This window comes from Heterocephalus glaber, unplaced genomic scaffold (genome assembly GCF_053883595.1).
Source record: "Heterocephalus glaber isolate CG9 unplaced genomic scaffold, H.glaber_assembly_v1.0 deba00000937, whole genome shotgun sequence".
Classification (NCBI taxonomy): domain Eukaryota; kingdom Metazoa; phylum Chordata; class Mammalia; order Rodentia; family Bathyergidae; genus Heterocephalus; species Heterocephalus glaber.
The window spans coordinates 4,945,309-4,959,617 of record NW_028258173.1 but is presented as its reverse complement, the minus strand read 5'-3'; positions in this window follow the sequence as shown (position 1 = coordinate 4,959,617).

Below are 14,309 nucleotides of genomic sequence, written 5' to 3'. Positions count from 1 at the left end.
TGGGCGGCTGAATCTGGGTGGGGGCATTCAAATCAAGGACTCCACTTGCTCCAGGCCCTCTGGGGCTTAGCTATTGTTCTCAGCTCTGTGGGGGGCTGTGGAGGGGTCTTGGGCATTTCCTGGGTGGCTGCCACTTCCTGCTGAGGCTGCCCAACTCCAAGAAAAGGGACATTTTCAGCATTGGTGATCCGGGGAGTTCCTGAAACTGAAGCAGAGTGTTCTCTTGCTTTCAAAACACAGCGAACAAATCTCTGTTTCCTAAATGGAAAGGAACAAAATCAGCACTGAGAGAGGTCGTGGGAGATGTTTTCCAAGTACCTCAGAGTACTTGGCAGGAGGAAGCAAAAACACTCATATTTAAAATACTCCTTGTCAAGGCTAGCCTGAAGTCAGATCATTGTGTGGTAAAGAAAAGAGAAAGAAATGTAGACGTTTGGCTTTTATGTTTTAAAAGATCATAAAAATTCACATTAGGGCTGGAGGTGTAGCTCAAGGGTAGTAGAAAACTTGTCTAGTATGTGGGAGGCCCTGGGTTCTGCCCCTAGCACTGCAAAAAAATTTTAAAAATGCATATCAATATAAGCATTTGAGCCCGGCCTTGTGGCGCATGCCTGTAATTCCAGCACTCAGGAGGCTGAGGCAGGAGGATCATGGTGGTGCATACCTGCAATTCTAGCACTTGAGAGGCATGAGCTTGAGGCCAGCCTGGGCTACATAGCATGTGCAAGGCTAAGCTGAATTATGTAGCAAGACCCTGTCTCAAGAAAAACAAAAACAAAAACAAAAAGAAAGAAATTGGTGTACCCAAAGAAGTCCTAAATAAGGCAGAACTCTGAGACCTGTAAGAGCGACCTGAGCCAAACCCAGACACAGGTCCCAAGAAGAATTAATCCTGACCTTGGATCTGGGTAATACAGAGAGGAGCTGAGCCACAAGGGATGGTGAAGGGCTCAGGAGGTCAGGGCCAAGAGAGAGGACTTTCCAAGAGAAGGGGGGCCCAAGGCGGACTTCTGGGGACAGAGCTGGAGAGAAGCGGGTGGGGCTCCTCTGACAGCCCTGGGCTCCAGGGTGGGCGTCAATAAGCTCTCATAACCTCCCCTCCCCTCCCCTCTCTCTGAGACAGGGCCTCTCTGTGTAGCCCAGCCTGGCTTTGAACTTGACATCCTCTTTCCTCAACCCCCCAGTACTGGAATTACAGGGGGTGCTCATATGTTTATTGATTTATTTATTTTGTTACTGAGAGTTGAACCCAGGTCCTTCACACTGAGCTGTATGCCTAGCCTTTTTCTTTCTTTTCTTTTCTTTTTTAAAAAATTTTACTCTGAGACAAGGTGTCTTACTATGTGATAAATCACCAAGTCTGGGCTTGAACCTTTGATCCTCCTGCCTCAGCCTCCCAGAGTGCTGGGATTACAGGCACACACCACTAAGTCTAGCTTCATCTGTTTTCATACTGTGCTTGCAAGTCTTACAACTAACACACACACAAAAAAGCAAAAAATAAAAAATAAAAAAATAAAAATTTAAGACTTTTTATTTAGAATATCAGAATGTTTATTTGTTTGTCTTTGTGGCTTTAGGCTTCACATGCTGGGCAAGCTCTGCACCACTGAGCTACACTCTCAGCCCCTGGAAGGACATTTTGAAAACAATAACAGGATGTTTGAACAATCTTGGAATTTCGCAGGCTTTTCCACAGCAGCGCAGCCTCCCTGTCTCTCCCAGGAGTCCTCTCACAGGATACTGGGTATCCACCGGGTCTCTCGTCCTGCTATAGAAGTGAGGGGGCCAGGGGCCGTGGGTGGGAGGATTTGGGGGCCGTGTGGAGGCCAGCACCCATCTTTATAAAACTGGATTGAAGCACACTTTTCCTTTGCTGTGACTGGCCATCTCTGGTGTCTGTGGACGACTCTGCCCAGCAGGCTATCTGCGGCCAGGGCCGCAGACCTGAGCGTGGAGCTGCTTTGTGAGTGCACTGCAGAAACCCAGTCCACACCTTCGCCAGAGACTGGTGTATTCAAAAGCCCTAATAAGCTATTCGCATGCACGGGCTGAAGGAATGTTTTGACAGCTTAATGGTGATTGATGTGCTCCATAGCTTTTTGACAGAGCTGGTGAATTATAGAGCAACTTCGCAGATCAACCCGAGATGAGATGAGAGCTCTCCCTGTGCAGCTGGCTGTCACCAAGGAATTGCTTGAGAAAACCCAGCCCCCCTTGACCCTAACTATCTCCTGCTGGAAGGAGCATTCAGTAGGGCTGAGGGATAAGACAGGTTTTGTTACAAGGGCATTGGGGGACATCTAGGTCTTTGGGACCTCTCTGAGACAATGGGTCCTTCTCTCTCCATTCTCACCTTAGGGGAGACTCTGTGTACAATGACAGAATGATTCAGCCTTGTACGATGGACCCCAGCATGGTGCACCCAGCATGATAAGACCCCAAATACAGGACTGGCCTGACAGACAGCAACCTCCCCGCACTAGGCAGGTGCTGAAGCCCCTTTGAACCCAGCACCAGGGGCTAAAGGTGTGGAGGCCAGCGGCATTTCGTTGGGGTCACTTCAGGACCAACTAGATGCCAGGGATCATTTGGTTTTTCCATCTGGGCACACTGAGCGGGCCATGTCAGTGCCCTAGGGCTGGGGGCCAGGGCACCGGTGCCACTGAGCTGCCCAAGGCTCTTCAGGAGGGGGTGAAAGGCTGCTTTTTCCTGTTTCTCCTTCCTCCCAAAGCCCTCATAGCCCAGCAGTCTCTCAAGAGGGTCTTTAGCTTCCTGGCTTTATCTCCTGCTCCTCAAAACTTGACCCCAAGTGGGGTCCCTTCTGAGCATGAAAGGAGCATTGGTGCAGGTGACTTTTAGTCAGTGGGTTGGCATCACCCGAAACTGAATCGGGCCAACCAGGCTGCCTGAGACCCTAAATATAAGGGGCGGAGAGAGGAGGGAATATGACTCATTGATGAAGCCTCTAATCTCCACCCAGCATAGGACTGTCCTCTGAGCCTCGCACGTTCCTGGTGACAACAGACACTCTTCTGTTATGTAATGCTCTCCTGGGTGTCTCCAAGTTCCACGGTAACCCAAATACAGAGCATGCCCCGGTGCCCATCCAGGAATGCCATTTAACACAAGGACAGCCTCGGCCCCAGCCAGAGAAGAGTGTGCTTTTCCTAAGTCAAGGTCATAATTCTGCCTCCTTCCTGTAATTGTGCTAAAGTGCGTGCAGGTGGGGCACCTAGAAGCTGCCGTCTATATTTAGCTCCTGTTAGCGCTGCATGCCTATACAGCATGCCTTTTTTATTATGCAAGGAGAGCAGACAAGGTCTGGCAAGGTAATCCCGGGGGGCTTATAATGGGAAAGGAATAACGAGTACCTTCCAATAACCATCTCACCACTGTCGACAAGATGAAGACAGCCCTGGCTTTGCTGGCTTCCCAAGGAGGCTCTAGAGAGCTGGCTTAGCAACCAGAAAATCAAACCTTTGCACACAGTGATACAGGAGGGGAAATAGAGTCCAGAGAGGATCTTGAGGCCACCTGTTCTCAGGGGCACAGGTTAATCCCTGTGGAGAACACCTGCTGCTTTCGGGAGTCCAAAGGATGAGTCTTAAATCACATGTGGTCTTTGTCAGCATTGCATTAAGCAGACAGTCAGCTGAGAGCAAAGCCCAAGGAACTGATATCCCTGGAAGACAGCAGACCGGACCGAGGTGGAGCATGCGAGCTCTCTGTCAGGATAAGAAGCAGCATTTCTTCTATCCACCTGCAGTATAAAAGAATATGTACTTGATGAGACCATTTACACCGAGTGAATGCAAAGTATCATCATCAGCATAACTGCAGGTAACTGAGAGCGTCGTTATCCCTAAGAAGAAGGCCACAGTATAGCTTCTCTGAAGGGGCCCTCATACTCCAGCAGGTCATACTTCATGCCTGGATTACACAAGCCAACCTGCACTTATGCCTGCTCCTTCTACCATCCTTGCAAAGGCTGCACTTATTAGAGAAGTTGGAGCCTTCATAGGCACATCCTGATCCCATGCTAGGGGAAAAGCAACCACTTAGAACCTGAAGAGCAACTTCAGGAATCTGACCTTGGGTTGACCCTCCCTCCGGCTGGATTTGCCCTTACTAAAGCTTTCTTTGACTGCACTGGAAACCCGTTTTTGCCTCGTTTGTTATATTGCCTGGGAGGTTATCAACTGGCAATTGAAGTTAGCAAGGCTCTTCTTCAGATGTGAAACTAGATGGGTCTGTGAAACAGGCACACCAGGAATGGGCTCTTCAGTCGCCCACAGTGCTCCTCCTACCCATCTCTGAGGGAGAGGACAGATGGACGCAACTTCATGGCAGGCATGCTTGTTGGGCTTCCTAAGCTGGGAAAGCACCCCTAATTTTAGGCTGCCCCAGCACTTTTTTTTCTTTCTTCCCAGTGCTGGGTCCAATCCAGGGCCTCACACATACCAGGCAAGAGTTCTGCCCTGAGCCTCTCGCACACTCCCTGCCCCAGAGTTCTTGGGCTTCTCTCCTCGATCTGATTGTGTCACTTTACCCTGCAGTAACAGGAAACCTGCTAGGGTGCAGAAGTGTGATTTAGAGTCAACTGATTACACGTTCCTGCAGGAGACCTTGTCTCACAACTGGCTGTGGAGGAGGAGGAGGCAGGGACAGGGCATCCACCGCATGGGCACGGATTGCAACACACAGAGCATGGTCCTGGAGCAGGGCCGGGGCAGCCAGCCCCTGGCTTGTCCTCTCTCTGGGGGAGCCAGTGTGACACGGTATGTAAGTCATCCCCGAGGCTGCCTCAGGCCTGGATTTCCAGCCAATCTGCGGCCTCTGCATCCCTTCAACTCTCGGCTTGAGGTAGCTGAGTGGATCCTGTGACAGCAACTAGGAACCCCTGGCTACAATAAAGACAACAGGAAGCAGGAAAAAGAGATATCAGGAAGTGGTAGATGAATCCAGAAAGAGACAAAGGAAGTCAGCAAATATTTCTGCACAATAGCCATCATTTGTTGCTGCTGTACAATACGTATGAACTCTTACAACTCTGCTAGGCATTATTACAATATTCCCATTTCATGGATGAGGAAATCAGCTCAGAATGATTAAGGGGCCTGCAGAAGGTGTGAAACTGCATTACCCATTCCTTTTTCTCCTCCTTCTTCCGGTTCCAAGAGCCCAGGCATTTCGCTAGACTGAGTAACACCATAGTTCACCCGTCGGAGCTTAGAAGGTCAAGGTATTCATCAGACAGGAGCAGACTATACATTAGAAAACACTGACACACTGGAGAAAGATCCTCAGGAGTTCCTTACTAAGGAGATGTGACTGCAGGAACTATTTACTTTGTGCTCTCAGGAATCAGGTTCTTTGAATTTTTTTTAAAACAAATAGTACGTGTATTGCTTTTGTAGTCAGCCATTATCTTATGTGCCTCGTGTAGGAGGAATGAAAAAGCAAGAAAACAAATTGTGGTTATGATTACATGGTAGGATCGCACGTGATTTTTATTTTCTCTTTGGCATTTCCACATTAAATTTGTTTCTAAAATGAGCCTGTGCACAGGTTACTTTCAAATACAAGCAGAAGAACCCTCTGGTGCGGACTGAGCTGCACCATAAGGGTACTGAAGAGGTCACATGACTGGAAGTCTAGTTCGGAAGGAAGACCCAGGCATGGCAGGAGCCACAAGGTCACCAAGGACCTGCTCTGCTCCCTACCTCTCCTCTCTGCAGTCTGAGCCTCCCTTTGTGGGTGCAGCATGGCTGTGGCAGCGCAGCAATCAGAGTGGGCCCAGCAGCATCCAGGAACAGAAACGAGGCCTTCTTTCCTGGCGTCTCTTTTCTGGGAGTGTGGGAGCCCTTCCAGAACTGCCTACATGAGGTCACATACCCATGTGCTCCCCACTCACTCCTCAGTGGGTCTCTCAGTGGGGGACGTGGCTCAGGGATAGGGCATCCGAGAAGCCCTGGATTCAACCCCCTGCACTGGAAAAACAATGTGCAGCCCCTGGCAGGAAGTCCATGTGATGGAAGTGGACAAAGTCACCAAAGTCGTGGCCTTGGAAAGGATGTGGGGAAACGGAGACAATCTGAGTGTCTGCTATAGAATATATTATTTTATAATTTTAAAAAATGTCAGCCAGGTGTGGTGGCACAAATTCTAGCACCAGGCAGGGAGATCACAGGTTGGAGGCCAGCTTGGGCAGTTTAGTGACACGCTGCCTCAAATTTTAAAAAAAGGGAGGAGGTGCACGGGACATATAGCTCAGTGCAAAGCTCCTGGGTTCAATTCTGAGTACCGGACAAAAAAAATCAATTTGAAACATTTTTAAAACACTCTTGTTCCTCCATTCATGAAAACTTCTGCTTTTCTCGGAAAATAATCATCACCTAGGTGCGGACAAAACCCTGCCCTGTTTCTGCTGCAGGAGCTGTTCTGCCCCTGGGAATGTAGGAAGCAGACAGGTCCCTGGCAGCCACGGGCCTGCATTTCCTCAGGGATTCCTGTGGGTCACAAGAGGCAGGCCCCTGGCCCAGGCACCCTACCTCTGCTAGCAACCTGCCTTTCTTAAACTGTGGTGGCTCAAAATCAAGTTTTGTCTTCAGCTATGCAAAGTGCTAAGCTTTAATCCACTGTGATTCAGTGCAGACTTAAACACTGACTGGCTTGACCAAGATAAATGAATAGTCTTGCAGGGATCGCAGCTCTGCACTGTAAGTCCAGGAGGGCTGGGTAAGTGAAACGCTGGAGGCAGCTCAGGTTTCAAACCCATAAACCTCGGTGTCCTTTCTGAGGGTTGGAACTGGCTGCAGGAGAAAGCATTTATTTCCTTCCATTTGCCGCACAGTTGTTGGGCTGCTTAAAGCAAGAGGTAGAGAAATTAAGAGACCGGCTTTGATGTCTTCCACCAGAGAATAAGCTTTGATTTTCATTGAGATCCTAGAAGCTTTTGCTGCTGGGACATAAGAATAAATACATTTAAAGAAGAAAAAATAAGGAGGAAAAGAAGAAGAAGAAAAAAACCTTAGTGTTCTCAACATATTGAGGGCATCTCTAATTTCATTCATCATTCTAAAACTTAAACTTTATCTTTAGGTTCCAAAGTTGCAAGGGTTTTGCTTTATTTTGTTTTCTTCCTTTTCCTCTGTTACGTCACAAACAAGGCACTTGGGAGCTCTTATAAATTTCAGAATACTAATCAGGTGAGCCAATAATGGAACATGAAGTTGTACAGGTTATTGCCACTTGGTATTTAAAGAATGTATGAGTCAACCAATTCAGCTGCTACACAGGAAACCTCTGGGAACCTGTAAGGCCATTTGGAGGGGTGATCAGTACTGGGAATTGAATCGAACCCTTCACACTGAGCTGTATCCCAGGCCTAATAATTTATTTATTTTTAAATTTTAAGACAGGGTCTTGCTAAGTTGCCCAGGTTGGGCTGAATTTGAGATCCTCCTGCCTCAGCTTCCCAGAGTGCTGGGATACAGGTGTGTACCACCATGCCCAACTCCAAACATATTCTTGGTTTGTCTGTGCACTAGAGTGTGCAGCCACCCACAGGTACCTACATCTGCAGGATTTCACACTGGGCCTTCCTGAGCAGGATGATGCCTGCTTTTGTCCTATCTTATATACTTATGGGGGTAGGTTTTTCTTTTTTCTTTTTTTTTTTGGTACCAGGGATTGAATTCAGGATCTTGTGCTTTTGAGGCAGGCGGCGGAACCACTGAGCTAAATCCCCGGCCCCTAAGGGGTGGATTTTTCGCCATCACAACCAGAAAAACAGATCTTAAAACTGGTGAGCTGGAAGAAGGAACAACACCAACAAAATCAGAAAAAAAATGGCGTGGGACAGAAAAAAGTGAATGCACTAGAAATATCCCATATGTTCTGTAGACTGAGTAGTAGGTTCAAATCCTCCCTTGGACATTCTTTATCCATTTACCGTGTCTGTGCCTTGGTGCTCCTGTCCGAGAATTGGGTTGCTATGAGGATCCTGCAGTGGGCCTGATACCATTGGTACAGAGTGGAAAGAGCTATTTTCACCCTTGAGGGAGCTGCTAATCATCTGTAACTAAATTAAATGGGGTACTGCATTTAGATGTCATATGGAAAGAGAGTAGCTATCAGCTGGCTCCAAAATCCTGAATTATCCGTAGCGATTAAACAATCAGACCTCCCTGTGCCTCAGTGTCCCTAGGTGTGGAGTAGCTCAGTGTCCTAAAAGTGGGTTTCTTACATGCTCTCCTGAACCACAGAGAGGCCAGTCCTCAGTGGAGCCCTGTGCATGCCCGAGTGGTCATGCCAGGTGAGCGGCACTCCTCTCCAGGTGCTTATGAAACTGAACAGAGGCTGGCTTTTGCTGCCAAGGACCATGGTGGCTTTGTTCCCAGGTCCTTTGGGGCCAGGATCTCCAGTGGGACAAACAGGCCAGCCTTGCCTTTCATAGGCCTCACTCTGCCTCTTGGGCAATGGTGGCAGGACTGCAGCCCATCTGTACCAGAGGTTGCCCGGGGACTGCGGGGCTCTTCTCTACCCTTCCTGCTGGCAAAGGGTGTCCTCTCCCCCAACAGAGGTTTGCTTCTAGCCAGCTCGACAGGGTTGGATATGGGCTCCCAAGAGACATGCATACCCAACTCCTAGCCCCCCCTGCCCCCCCGTTGTGATGATGCCCTTATTTGGAAAGTGTCCTTTAGATGTAAATTAAAGATCTTGAAATCTTGAATGAGATCATTGTGGATTTAGGGTGGGTCCTAAATTCATTGGTTGTTTAGCTTTATAAGGGAGATCCAGCACTCAGGAAATTGAAGCAGGAGGATCACAAGTTCTAGCCCAATCTGGGCAACTTAGTGAGGCCCTGTCTCAAAATAAAAAATAAAAAGGGCTGGGATGTAGTTCAGTATGAAGGCCCTAGGTTCAGGGGCGGGGGTGCGGGGGGAGAGACAGAGAGACAGAGAGAGAGGAGAGAAGAGAGAAGACAGAAGAGGGACGAGGGAAGAGGGAAGAGGAGAGATTTGGCCTAGGGAGTCATAAGGAAGAAAGCAGAAGGAGAGATTCCAATGATGTGGCCATAAGCCAAGGAACACCTGTAGCCACCAGAAGCCAGATAGGGAGCTTGTAAAATAGTGCATTTCTGTTGGTTTATGCCACCAAGTTTGTGCTCATTTGTTACAGCAGGTATCAGGAGCCAATGCCCCAACTGTGGGCACTTACGGAGCTTTGCAGGGAAAGTTCGGAGAGGGTCCTTGTATCCTTGAGGGTACAGAGGGAGGTCACATGGGCTCTGGGTTTTCTATCAGTGTGGTTATACATTTTTGGGACACAGCAAAGCCCCTCACTAATGACTGTCCTGCAGGAAGCTGGAGGTCATGCGTTGGCTGTTGCAGGAGGCAGAGCTGACAGGCACAGCGACATTTAGGACGAGTTACACATTCACACTTTAGCATTTTAAGGTTGAGTGCACTGCCTGACCTTGGAGGGTCACAGACTACGGTGAACTGCTCTGCTATGCTAGATGACTGGCTCTTGTGCAGCCTCTGAGCCCTGGAAGTCCATGCAACTCGTAATTAGTGGAAGGGAGTTTACCAAGAAAGACTCCAGTATCTTTTCAGCCTCTCTGTATTGAGAGCTATATACATGAAGATTGGTCTTTTAGTTATATTTTCCCATTGGTCTTTTACACAATTTTCAAGTCATTTTTCTGCTTGGGGAAAGCCTAAGATGGGGAAAGGACTTCTCTAAATATAGAGGATGAGACTAGTAACTAACAAGAAGGGTAGGCAGGATGATAATAATAATCTTTGCACACAGAACACTTCGGAGGCAGAGCTGGAGGATGCTTGGCTGTGGGAGGTATTTACAAAATGTTTTCATAAACATTTTCTTATCCGAGATTAACAACCCAGCGAGGTATGTTTCCTGACATCAAATTCCATCAACATCCAATTAGAATTTTTTTCTTTGCCTATGGAAGAGAAAAACCCTGAAAGCTGCTTTGGGGTGTGGAGATCACTCTGTCAGGCATGCAGGGCCCACTGAGGTGGGCAGGGCCGGCAGACGGAATTGTTGGGGAGCCGTGAAATGAGCAAACGTGCGCCTCTTTAGGAAGACTCCCTGTGTGTGTAAGGTGGTAGAGCCATAGGGTGTCTGCCTGCGAGATGCCCCCAGATAAGGACTGGACCTGAAACTGGAGGAGATTTGGGGGCCTCAGGTGTCCTCTCTCTTCCCCATGTGAATTAGGAGGGTGCTAGCCTCACTGGCCTGGCATGTGTGCCCTGGGTGGTCCAATCTCTGTCCACAGTACTGAAGGTGGTCTTCATGGTCAGTCTTGGGAGACTGCTTTAACTAATCAGATTTAGGGGGCCGGGGATTTAGCTCAGTGGTTCTGCCACCTGCCTCGAAAGTGCAAGGTCCCAAGTTCGATCCCCAGTACCAAAGCAAACAAACAAACAGATTTAGGATGTTCTGGTTTTTTTTTTTTTGTCCTGCAGGACTGTGGATTGAACCCAGGACTCTTGTACTCACCCACAGTCCCCACCCTTTTAAAATTTTTCTTTTGAGACAGGGTCTTGCTAAGTAGCTGAGTTGCCCAGGCTGGGCTTGGACACCCAATTCTCCTGCCCCAGCCTCCCAGATTGCTACGATTGTGGAAGTGTGTCACCACACCCAATGGGATGCTGGGATGCTTTGGTTTTTTATTCCTCACCATCCTCCTTCTTTATGTGGCTTTCGGTCTGTCCCTTGTCAGTGCTCCATTCTTTCCTTGAGGTCCATTAGAAGCTGCAAGTGCAGCTCCACCTCCAGCCACATGACCATAGCAGCACAGCATGGCCTCCTGCTGGACTTGCATCCCTAAGTCCCAATCAGCATGCAAAAAAAAGCATCACACAGCTGCACCAGAGCAGACAAAATGAGGACTACATATTACAACACAGAACACCAGCCAAAGTGACCTATGCTCCGTTTTTCTATTTTCAATTCTCTGAACTGGAAGCTAAAAGGCCTTGGGGTCTTCCTTTGTTACCCTAAATCTCATCAGATGCACACTGTGCCTCCCACTGCAGAACTTCTCTGCCTAAGCTGAGCCACTTCCCCTGGCTTGATGTCCTTGCTCAGTGACACAGTGTACAGGAGCTGTCTAAAGGTGGGGGTGGGGTAGGGTATGGGGAGCACCATGCCTAGAGGGTGCTTCCGCTCAGTCCTTGTGATGGAGAGATGTGTTGAATGCACTCAGAATAAAGGCTTAATTGAAGGCTCATTCAGTTCAACCCAAACGGTATTTAATGGGATTCTTAAAAATGTCACAGGCTATGAAAAGTAGAAGGAAATGAGTGGCTATGGTCTCAGTATCCAAGCAACTTACCATATCACAGAAGAGACAGACCCAGTGCTTATACGGTCAGTCTAATTTAAGGTGACACACCATGTAACGGAAGTGGTGAGCACATGGGCCAGTGGAAGAGGAAGAAGGAAAAGCTTCAGAGAGCAGCAAAGTGGGCTGCTCTAGAACTTGACATTCTGGGTTTTAACTGTGTCCTATCATGTAGGCTGAGCACCTTAAAGAGAAATCTGCTTTTAATTTAGTTTTGCATTTCTGGGAATCAAACCTAGGGCCTTGTGCATGCTAGGCAAGGGCTCTACCACTGAGCTACAGCCCCAGCCCAAATACCTGTATTCCTGCCCTGTTATCCTCCTATGCTCTGGTGCTTAACATGGTGTCTGAATAAGGTAAGGTGCTCAACCCACGTTTACTGAATTTAAAAAGGAATGAATATGTGAAAAAATAAGAGTGGAGATGAAAATAAAATCATTCTGGACAAAGGATAGTTGGGGACAAGATTTATAGAGGACTTTGAATGACTGGCTTTGGAGCCTGAATCTCATTCTCTAGTCAGCATTGTTTGGAGCAAGGGAGTGAGTTCATTTTTGTGTTTTTGATAGAGAATTCTGCTGGCACTGCTAGGCAGGGAAAATACTGGACTTATAGGAAGTTTGGCCCCCTTAACTGAAATGAAGTATTTTAGAAATATAGGAAGCTGGATGACGATGCTTAGAGAGCTGGCTTCTTGGCCCCAAGTTTTCCCAACTTGTGAATGATGCAAAGTATTAGCTCAAGCCCACTGGATTACTGCCAGGGCTCAATTAGGAAATTGTGCCTGTAGGGTAACCTAGATTTTCAGTACTTTTCCAGTCTGGAAACCTTGCCAGATGGCCCATGTCAGGAGACTCTGTCATGCTTTGCAAGGCTGCCTTTAACTCCTTTACGACCAAGTGGGAAAATGGTCTCTTCTGGAGGTGTTTCTGCCACAGTTCATCTAAATAGTTGGTCCTGACTCTTCACATCATTCAGAGGGAAATTCAGGCTTGCCTTCTTTTCTTTTGCTGTGGTGGTCAAGAAGTTGGGCTCTCTCTGGAGGCTGAAATTTTAATTATACCATCACTTGCTTCCGGCATCTATCCTGCAGTGACTCTACCCTTGATGCTCTGGTGCCACCAACTTCCCAGGCTTCCCTTGAAGTGACTTCACCATTGCACTAAGAGCAATGGGGAGGAGGGGACTGAGAAATTAGTAATAATGTTCCCAACTCAGGTTAACCCTGTTGGGAAAGATGTCATCTGCCTCAGTGCTTCCTGTCCACTGATGCTGGTGTCCACATGGCTATGAGCAGAGTGTTGATCCTGCATCCTGATGTTAGCCAGAGGTGACCAAATAGATGACAGCTTCTGATTCAGCCTCCTAACAGGTGACTCAGCTCAGCAACCCACAGGAGTCAGAGTGCCTTGCTGTGGATACTGGGACCTAAGGGATCCTTGGTCTGTGTCCTACAGGCACCTGAAAAGTGGGGCCTTTTCACAGTATCCATCTGCCAGGTGAGAGCTGGTAGCAGACGTGGAAAGTTAACCAATAAAAGTGCTGGTCAATGGGCCAGGGATTTAGCTCAGTGGTTCCGCCGCTTGCCCTGCAAGCACAAGGACCTGAGTTCGATCCCCGGTAGCAAAAAAAAAAAAAAAAGTGCTGGTCAAGCTGGGTGCCATATCACATGCTTATAATCTGAGTACTCTGGGATGCTGAGGCAGGAGGATCACAAATTTGAGCCCAGCCTGGGGAACTTACAGACTTAGTGAAAGCTGTCTAAAAAGGGGCTGGGGATTTAGCTCAGTGGTTCCGGTGCCTGCCTCGAAAGCACAAGGTCCCAAGTTCGATCCCCAGTACCAAAAAACCCCCCCAAAACAAAACAAATAAAAAGGGGAGGTGAGGATATAGCTCAGTGCAAAGGTCCTGGGTTTAATCCCTATGCTCAAAAAAAAAGAGTACTTGTCAAGTTGTGAGCATGGTCAAGTGCTCAAGATGTTTGGGAATCCTCTCATAATAGCAGGCCTGGGGAGGAAATGGGAGGAGGCAGGCCAGTACAGATGAAAGTACAGTACTCTTGTCTCTGCTATGGGGCTGCTCACCCATCCAGCCTGCCCTCCCTGTGCCTGATATGTGATGCCTTTCATAGGCTTGGTGGAGGGACTTGCACAAGCATTAATTCCACCCTTTTCAGCCCACAGGTGACACTATTAGCCCAAGGAATGGAGATAGGAGTAGTATCACTTGAGCAACTCTTGCAACCCATAAACAGTTCTTAGGCTTGTGCTTCTTTTTGTTGTTAGAAGATTGCATTCCAGCATATTGACTGAGTCTTCATGCCACCTTCCTTGTGTCCATTCCTTCCTCAACCCTCTGTGGCTGTCTTCTGTTTCTGAATCCTCATGAGTTTGTACACACACACACACACACACACACACACACACACACACACTCTGCCTCCAAGGAAGCAGTCTTCAAAGCAGGAAGTTTGACCTTCACCCTTTCTTCCTAGTAGCTAGCTCAAGGTAGAAGATAATAGCAAAGCAGCAAGACCCGAGGAACCTATGTTCCCAATAATGAGACACCTACCCCCCATCACTTAAGTATCAGGACTGAGGCCTAAGACTTCCTTTGCAACTATTTGATCCAGACTTCTTGTTCGGAAGATTAGACTATAAACCAATAGTCTAATCCTGTTTCAGGAAATTCACGAAAAAGAATTTATTCTAACAAAGATTGCTCATCTTGGCGAATAATACCCTCCTCAAGCTGATAGATTGCTCCCCGGGACAAAGAGCTCACTTATCAAATAGCTGATTACTTATCATGATTCAAGGCCTCTTTGTGTGCACCAGGCCTGAACAATTACACCAGAAGCTTGGCCCCATCCTTTGAGATCCCTGCAGTGAGAGGCCTGCTTTCAACTCTGGAGCCACAATGCCCA